Raw genomic sequence first — 10,366 nt, 5'->3', positions numbered from 1 at the left:
GGTCGAAGACAATGGCTATTTCGATGGAGGGGTAAGTCTTATATTTTTCTTATATTTTCATTGATTATTTTTTTTGTAAATTTATGTAAGTTACTAATATATGTATTTTTTTGTAAAACAGCATATTGATGCGTGGGTGTCACGTCTTCTAATAATTAGGAAACTTAAGGAAAATAAAAGAAATACACGGTATACAATTATGCCGACGTCTTTTAACGCCGTTCACTTGAAGAATCAACGAGATGAATCATTTGCGTTGGGCAATGGACAAGCTAAACTTTATCCTGCATGGTGGGAGGTCGATAAGGTTAGTGTTTATTTTAGATTGAGTTTAAAGGTATTCATAAATAAGTGCGCAAATGAATGAATTATTACTTATGATTGCAGGTGTTATCCCTGTTTGGAACGTAACCATTGGCTTCTCGTCGAGCTTCAGATCCATCCCTTAAGGCAATAGTATATGACAGCATGATAAATTACATATCATTGGCTGATTTAAGAGATATTATTAAGGGATGGAGCTCTTATTTGGCTAAATACTTGGATGCGATAAATTATTGGACTCGTTCTGGAAACAAGAAGCCAAAGAAGCTCAATATTACAGTTAGCAGAGACGAGACCGCACCACAACAAACGAAAGGACCCAGAGGGGATTGTGGTCCTCTCGTATGCTTGGCGTTGGACCGTTTGATCACAGGAAGTATAAAGTATCTACCTCCAACCGATATAGATAGAGCTGCAGTAGGCTTGTGGTTTCGATATTATATGGCTAGATCGATATATACGAGACGCTGCCTACCTGCATCCGCATTATAAAAATGTCCATAAACAATTGGTATGTTTATAGGCTTGTGGTTTGAAAATGTTTGGTTAAGTACCTAGAATTCAATAATTTGCTGTTTGTAGGTTTTAGATGTGTAGAAAGTGTTGTTTGAGCAAATGTTTGGTTTATGCAGGTTAATCTCAGAAGTGAGCTGCGTGAAAATGATGTATGGCTGCAAAAGTTGATTCAATAGTAGAAGTGTTATTTTCTCTAATAATTATTGCTTATTTTTTGATTGTTTGTTTAATTGATTTGTAAAAGGTGATTTGTAAAAGTTGATTTGTTTAATTGATGTTAACATAATTCTTATTTGTGCTTGTTTAATTGATTGAAATGTAATGGTTGATTTTGTTGATTTCAATCTGCATTATGTTGAAGGCAAAAAGTACTATCGCAATGCGAAATGAAAATCGCAACGAGAGAATCGCAACGCGAAAATGAAAATCGCAACGTGAAATTAAATTCGCGTTGCGATTTTCATTTCGCATTGCGATTCCCTCGTTGCGATTTTCATTTCGCATTGCGAAATTAGCGTTGCGATTTTCATTTCTCATTGCGATTCTCTCGTTGCGATTTTCATTTCGCATTGTGATAGTAATTTCCGCGTTGCGATGGACATTAAGATGATTGCCTATTAAGTGATAACAACTGGAACAGATCATAGCAATTTTCAAACTCAAGTTACTAATACATGCCTAACTGAAAATGTTAAAAGTTCACACATAAAATCTACATAATACAACGTTTGCATTTAAAAATCACCTAAGTTAACAGTCCCAAAAGGTGAAGCCAGTTGTGATTGGGATTTTAAAGATGATTGCGATTTTGATTGCCTTTTTCTTGACACCATATGAGCTTTGGATTTTGATGATGATCCATATTTTGGTAGATGAAAAGATGATTGTGATGACACTGGTGATCCACATGTCAACCTTGTATGACCACTTTCCTTGCACCGACTACATGTCGATCTCTTATTCTCTTCACCCTTAGACGGTATACGATCGTGACTTTTTGGTCGGCCAGGTAGCCTTCTGTCCATGGCTGGTGGCAAAACTGTTTGTAAGTCGTCTGGTATGTCCCACTCAGAAGGATGTGAAATAGGGTAGACAATCTCGGTATAAGTCTATCGATATACTTCTGTAGTGTAGCAATCCATAGCGTATGTGCTTGAATCATCTTGGTTTAGATGAAGAGCAACTTTTATAACATGTCCACATGGATAACCAGATGTTTGCCATTTCATACAACTACACGTCCTTGCATTTAGATCGACAAGCCCATTTAAGTTATTATCCAGTACTTCAAACAAAGTGTTTGAACATGGTTCAACTCTCCATGACGTTGACTTCACAACACGTTTCGTTATCTTTTTTTCAGTCTATGGTGTAACACGATGTTCCAATGTTCCTGTAAATTTAAATAATAATACTTAGTAAAATATATGATAAGTTACGAATTCAAAGAAATAATACCTGCATGGTTTCTTTTCTTGTAGTACCACTGTTGAATAGAGGCTCGAAAAAAATCCATTAACATAGTAATGGGTAATTTCCGGGAATGACGACTTAGAGCGTTAATTGATTCTGCACTATTAGACGTCATGAAACCATATCTTGCTCCAAGTTGATGTACTCTTGACCATCTTTCAAACCCGACATCTTCTAGTGTTTGAGCACACTGAGGCAAAAAACGTCTTAAACAGTTTATATGCTTATTGAAATCCACTTCCCGATAAGCCTTTACAGCCTTCCAGTATGTCCATTTGTGCTTTTTTATACTAGCAGACCTTGATTTTAGATTTCTATACAAATGAACACCACAAAGTCCATGAAAAGCATCTGGGAAACACCTTCTAACAACGTTGTCAATTGAGTTTGCCCTATCGGATATGATTGTCAGATTGCTAATAGGACCTATGCAATCCCTAAGATGCCCCATAAACCATGTCCATGAATCAGAGGTTTCAGATTTGCCAACCCCGTAAGCTATTGGCATATCCCATTGTTAGCATCCATGGCTACTGCTAATAAGTTTACTCCAAGGTATCGACCTTTCAAATGTGCTCCGTCAACTATAATAACTGGGCGCATGCAAGTAATAAACGAACGAATCTACAAAATAATATACACAAGAAATATAATCATTTAAATGTGAAATGCATGTAACTAACAGAAATGAGTCAACAGAATTATATGATTTACTAACCGCAGCACCAATGGCGATAAACAGCAACTCAAAGCGTCCATCTCTATCTGTTTGATATGAGTTACCGACCCAGGATTTTTCAGCTTTAAATTGTGACAATAAGCCGGCAGTTGGGCAAACGATGCTTCTGGCGACCCCTCAACAATTCCAAGGCATAACATTTGGCTCTCCAAGCTTGAGATGATATACTAATCTTGAACCGAGCATTCATGTCAGTCATAATTTCATGTCCCCGATATACCCTGCCATTCAAAAACATTAACTCAGCCAGAAAACCACCCAACACCTTTTTGTTTGCCTGTCTATGGTGAGGAAAACTTGGGTTCTTGAACATGTATGTTTATCAATAAAAGTCCTAACTTGAAACATTGCGCAATCTTTTATCCTCTTTGCAATCATACGCCACGTACAGTTTTGTCAATCGTACACCTTGTTTCGAAACGATCTTTGCTTGATTTGTTAACTTTTAGTTGATAGCCATCTTCCACACATTTCGTATACAAAGCTATCTTCAAGTCTTCCTTTGTATCAAACAATCTCTTCTTGATACGAATAACTTTTGTGTAACAATCAACTGCTTTCTTTGCCAACTCTTCTTCCGGTAACTGAAGTAATTCTGGCATATTCCAGTTATACTCCCGTGGCATTTTCTTTTCTTCGGGGACTTTTTCTTCTTCTTTTTCTTCTTCAGGATTATATGAATTACAAAATGGATGTTCAACATGTTCATTCACAGTCGTAACTTTCTCCTCATTATCATCAACAACATCTTCCTCGGCAACGGGTGTTCATCAAAATTCGGGTATTGACCAATATCAAAATCATTACACGCAGGGTATGTTTCTTCTTGTGAAACATCATCAAATTCGTGTATTGACCAATATCAAAGTCCGGGTATTGACCAAGATCAAATTTCGAATACTGACTAGTACTCACAATTTTTTCTCTTGGCTCATCATCTAATTGGTCAATACGAAAACCGGAATTTGGTGCTGAAAGTTGATTTGGATTTGGATTAGAGAAGGCTGTGGGTTTTGAGACCCACTTAGTTGATTACTACCCGCTACTGACCCAACAATACTACTTCTAGGTTCAACAACATACAATGTAACATCATCACTTGAAACATTAATGTAAGCAATGAATCGTTCAACATCTTCATTGTCGGTTAACAAATAAACTTTACCATTTCTCTGATAAGATAGCCTAAATCCACTTAGGGGCTCTAAATTCAATTCTTTGAAACACGTAACATTAGGGTTCATAAGTTAACTTCTTTAATGACAGTTTTAGTTGAAGATTCATGGGTAAAGGCATATATTGTAAAACACCATGAACATTCTCCCATGACCCTCCAAAACACAAATCTATCCAAACATGATCAACATTAGATGATTTCATGGTTGTAACTAAACAAACGAGATGCGAAACTAAGACATGTTGCCAGATGGGGAAGGATGTCGTTGGATATTGGAACGGATGTCGCCGGAGAGAGTGATAGATGGAGATGGAATGAGTTGCGATTTAGGGATTTAGGTTATGAGTTGTTGCTGCTGCGTATATACATACACAAAAATTTGGCTTGCGAAACTAAAACCTGTTGCGAACTTTGAAACTCGCATTGCGATTCTGTATTATCTCGTTGCGAAAGTCAGAATCGCGTTGCGAAAGGCAATCATTTGACCATCGCAATGCGAACTGCAAATCGCAACGATAGAATCGCAATGCGAAATGAAAAAGGCAACGAGGATTAACATGCATAAACTTTTAACAATTATTATTGAATTCTAGGTACTTAACCAAACATTTTCAAACCAAAAGGAGTATATATGTTAACAAAACTTGCATTATGTGTATTTTATGTGTGCACTTTTAACATTTTCAGTTAGGCATGTATTAGTAACTTGAGTTTGAACATTGCTATGATCTGTTCAGTTGTCATCACTTATTAGACATTCATTTGACTATCGCAACGCGAAAATGGCTATCGCAACGCGAAAATGGTTATCGCAACGAGAAAATCGCAATGCGAAATGAAAATCGCATTGCGATTTTCTCGTTGCGATTTTCATTTCGCATTGTGATTTTCATTTCGCATTGCGATTTTCTCGTTGCGATAGCCATTTCGCGTTGCGATAGTCTGTTTTGCCTTCAACATAAAGCAGATTGAAAATCAACAAATCAACTATTACATTTCAACACAAATTATGTACACATCAATTAAACAAATCAACATTTACAAATCATCTTTTACAAATAAATTAAACAATCAAAAAATAATAATAATTCTTATTTCTTCATCAATTATTGAATCAATGAATCAACAACTTTGTGACCCCGTACATCCATTTCACGCAGCTCACTTAAGGATTAACCTGCAGAAACCAAACATTTGCTCAAACAAGACTTCCTACACATCTAAAACCTACAAACAGCAAATTATTGAATTCTAGGTACTTAACCAAACATTTTCAAACCAAAAGGAGTATATATATTAACAAAACTTACATTTGACTTACCAATTAACAATGGACACTTTCATAACGCGGATGCAGGTAGGCAGCGTCTCGAATATATTGCTCTAGCCATATAATGCCGAAACCACAAGCCTACTGCAGCTCTATCTCTATCGGTGGGAGGTAAAAACTCTGTGCTTCCCGTTGTCAAACGCGCCAAGCAAAGGCATACGAGAGGACCACAATCCCCTCTGGCTCCCGACAATTACTGTGGCGCGGTCTCGTCTCTGACAACTGTGACATTGAACTTCTTTGGCTTCTTGTGTCCAGAATGACTCCAATACTTAATCCCATCCAAGAATTTAGCCAAATGAGAGCTCCATCCCTTGAAAATATCTCTCAAATCAGACAGTGATATGTAATTGATCATGCTGTCATACACTATTATCTTCAGGGATGGGAGCTGAAGTTGGACGAGAAGCCAGTGACGACGTTCCAAAACAGGGATAAACACCTGCGATCATAAGTAATAATTCATTTATTTGCGCACTTATTTATGAACACCTTTAAAAAATTTAAAAAATAAACACTAACCTTATCGACCTCCCACCATGCAGGATAAAGTTTAGCTTGTCCATTGCCCAACAAAAATGATTCATCTCGTTGATTTTTCAAGTGAACTGCGTGAAAAGCCGTCGGCATTATTGTATATAGCGAATTTTTTTTATTTTTCCTAAGCTTCCTTATTATTAGTAGACGTGACACCCACGCATCGATATGCTGTTTTACAAAAAAATACATATATTAGTGAATTACATTAATTTTTAAACAAATTAATCAAAATCATATATAAGACAAATATAAGACTTACCTCCCCATCCAAATAGCCACTGTCTTCAACCCCTAATAGCACACCCACCAAGACCGATCAAGCAACAAAAACATTTCATCGTTGAGTTTGCTGATGTCAGTGTAACACCCTTGGCTCCGCTCATGTAGATAAAAATCAACTGCGGTCTTAGCCCAAAGGGTATTATCCACAATTGTTTCCGGTAGTTGTCTCCTCTCCACTTCAGATACCGGAAGGGTACTAGCCGGTAACTCATACGAGAGCCAACTCTCATCCATCATGTCCGGAACCGGTGGGGGTTTCTCAATACTTCGATATATTACCCCATGTGAATCGGGCTCTGGAATGGTGGGAGGGACCTCTTCAACGATGACAGTGGCCTCTTGAACGGTGGGAGGGAATCTTGAGGGAGAATAGGGGCCTCTTGAACGATTGGAGGGGACTCTTGAGGGATGACCGGTGAGTCGGGCTTCTTCTTGCGGAGTCTTCGCACCATTGGGGTGAACGGAGACGTAATAGCACATCCACGCCGTCTGATGCGTGAACTCCGTCGTGCAAGGAAAACCCGACGTAAAGCATCCACCTTATCGGGTCGCTAAAAAAAATTAATACATAAATCAGTAAATAAACAGACATGATATTAAACAAAGACAAATATGTTTCAAACTAGCATTGTATTCACCCAAATCATTATTCGATCATAGTTCACAAAATGCTCAGATAACATTCCAGAAGTAAGCACTTATATAAACATTTAAAAGGACAACATATATAAACATTCCAGAAGAAGAATAGTTTACTTTCGCAACACGAAACTTAAAATCGCAACACAAATGACTATCGCAACGCGGAAATGGCTATCGCAATGCGAAATGAAAATCGCAACGACAAAATCGCATTGCGATTTTCATTTCGCGTTGCGATTTTGTCGTTGCGATTTCATTTCGCGTTGCGATTTTGTCGTTGCGATTTTCATTTCGCATTGCGATAGCCATTTCCGCATTGCGATAGTCATTTTCGTGTTGCGAAAGTAAACTATTCTTCTTCTGCAAATTGAAACTTGAATGGATTGCATTACTTCAACCAAAAGACAAAAACAAAACCAAAAACAAATACTAACAAAAACAGTTTAGCAGTATTGGCAGTAACCGAATGAATTACGAGTATGAAAAATCTTAAACTTACCTCGTTGCGTAGAGTATGAACCTCATTCTGCAATGATGCTACCATCTCACGTAGAGCGGCTACCTCACCGCGTAATGTAGACACCTCAACACGCCATGCACCATCGTCTTTGCGTAAAGTACCGACCTCCTCACGCATGGCATTGACCTCATCACGTAACTCCCCTAACTCATCCCGTTGAGGTGGAGAACAGGAAGATAAACGTCGTGGCATCTTTGCCGGTCGCCTATCTTGCGGTGATGGTGGAGAAGAGGCTCGATGATGTGACAGAATAGGTGATGGCTGTCGTTGTGGAGGTGTATAGCCGGGTCGATCAGATGATGGCTCTGGGTGAGGTGATAGCTCTGGGCAAGGTGATGGCTCCCGAAGTGGAGGCTGCTCAACCGTTCCATCAAAAAAACGCTTACTAGCTTGCCACCAATCAGTGGCAAGCTCAGCTTCCGTGGGTGTCAGCCTCTGTAGAGGAGTGTTGGCCTCCTAACAATATAAAGCTCAAACAAAGTTAAACGTGTACTAGTAATAACTTGTTTATAAACATATGGTAGTTTATGTTAACTTACATTATTTATTATCGTATACCGTAGTAAATCTTCCCATTGCAAGGTCCGTTTCCTCTTCCAGGAAATAGCCCTGGGAATATCATTTGAAGTTTTTATTGCATATGTCTTCATGGCGGGAAAGGCCTCAAATATCCAAATCTACAAACAATATAATAACAAACATTAGTAATTGTTAAATAATTACTTATAATTTTGGAAACATAATATAAAAATTCTTACCTTAAAGGCCCAAATAAAGCCTGTCAAAGTGTATTTGGAACCATCGCCATGCAAACTTTTTCGATCATCCAAGGCAGACGATAACTTATTCCATGTAGCTTTCCATAAATACGAGCCCCACGGAAACAGGTTCCACGCATTTAGGTCTTCTACCAATTTGATTATATCATTTGGAATAGGTTGTCTGGCCTCTCTGCCTAAAAAGTCGGCATGCAAAAGAATTAGAAGGCATACTCGGATAACGTCGACGTCATCCATCCGAGTAAAACCATCTTTATTATTCAAAAATCTTGTCAGGTCTTCTACGTGTAGACTCGGCCTCTCCAGCTCAGGAAAAACCCGGGATAGCCATGATGGGCGGGTAATGTGTCTAGTGTACCGACCTACATCATCGTGTCCGAAGCGTAGACCGGTGATTAAGCAAAACTCCTCCCGCCCAAAACACGTATACGCCGGTGGAATATCAAACCATATCTCTTCATCACGACGTTGTATAGTCTCTGGTAGATCGCTAGTCATGGTTTGAAGAAACAGGTGTGTCAACATCGCATCTCCACCGGGATGTTGTACTTTCAGCCATGGCCCGAAGCATGTATCCTCAAACATTTTTCTTTGTGCAGGTGAAAGCTTCGACGCAATTGTTTTGGCCAGGCTGACTTTATTTCTCAAGGTCAATTGAGCCGAAAAAAAGTTCTACAAAAACAATAAACATACTAAATTAGATATACCAAAAACTACACTGTGAAGATATACCAAAAACAATAATAAACATAAATAGTAGTAGTTTATTCTTCAAACTTAAATATGCAACACTGTGAATTTCGTATTTGTCTTTGTTTTTTTGTTGAAGTAATGCAATTCATTCAAGTTTCAATTTGCAGAAGAATAGTTTCTGAAAATGAAAATCGCAACACGAAAATGACTATCGCAACGAGAGAATCGCAACGCGAAACTAAAATCGCGTTGCGATTTGCATTTCGCGTTGCGATTCTTGGTTGATTTAATAAGCAATCTAAGTGAAATGGTTAATCTATTAATGAAATTACCAGTAAACTTATCATCAATTTCAATATGAAAAACCTAATAATAATGCAAAAATTTCAAAAAGAAAATAATTAAAAAAACTAACCCTCGTTGGTTGATTTGGTTGATTTTCCATTTCTGATTGTGAGGGTGGCTCTGAGAGATGGAGATAGACGGATTTTGCCGGAGATGGGGACGGATTTCGTCGGAGATGGGTGAGAGAGTGAGAGATGGAGATGGCACTGAGTTGTGATTTTAGGTTTTAGGTTATGAGTTGCGATTACGGGATATACTGTGGACAGTTCAGTGTTCCAATATATTAATATTCATGTTTGGAATTTAAAAATAAAATACTTGGCCAGAATACTAATGGCGCTTTGAAAATCGCATTGCGATTATGTATTATCGCGTTGCGAAAGTCAGTATCGCGTTGCGAAAGTAAGTATCTCGTTGCGATTTTTTATTATCGCATTGCGATAGTCAGTATCGCATTGCGATTTTCCCAATTCGCGTTGCGATTTACTTATTCGCATTGCGATTTTCCCAATTCGCGTTGCGATTTACTTATTCGCATTGCGAATTGGGAAAATCGCAACGATACTGTAGACCATCGCAACGCGATTTTCAACTATCGCATTGCGAAAATGCAACGCGAATTTGCGATAATGGAGATCGCGTTGCGAATTAGCGATCGCATTGCGATTTTGTTGGTCATTTTGGCAAATCCGGAAAAAGTTGGTTAAAATCGTATATTATATGGGATTTTTGGTCACTGAGGTTATTTTCTCTTTAAAAAAAACGCTAACAGTACAGAGAATGCACACCCGTCATTCACCGTCTCACCTATGTCATCAGAGGTGATTTTTCTAACATCTACCTGAGTCTGGTACCTTAGACGTAATTTTTAAAACTAAGATTGTTGTAAAGAAAACATAATTTGTTTTGTTTAGATAATGAAAAACTTACATAATGGATTGTCACACCCTAATTTAGGGCTAGATTTTTATTAATTTAAAGTATGGAATTAAAGTTGTAACAAGAG

The sequence above is a fragment of the Hibiscus syriacus genome, unplaced genomic scaffold (genome assembly GCF_006381635.1).
Source record: "Hibiscus syriacus cultivar Baekdansim isolate YM2019G1 unplaced genomic scaffold, ASM638163v2 tig00117016_pilon, whole genome shotgun sequence".
NCBI lineage: Eukaryota > Viridiplantae > Streptophyta > Magnoliopsida > Malvales > Malvaceae > Hibiscus > Hibiscus syriacus.
This window is presented reverse-complemented; position numbering follows the sequence as displayed.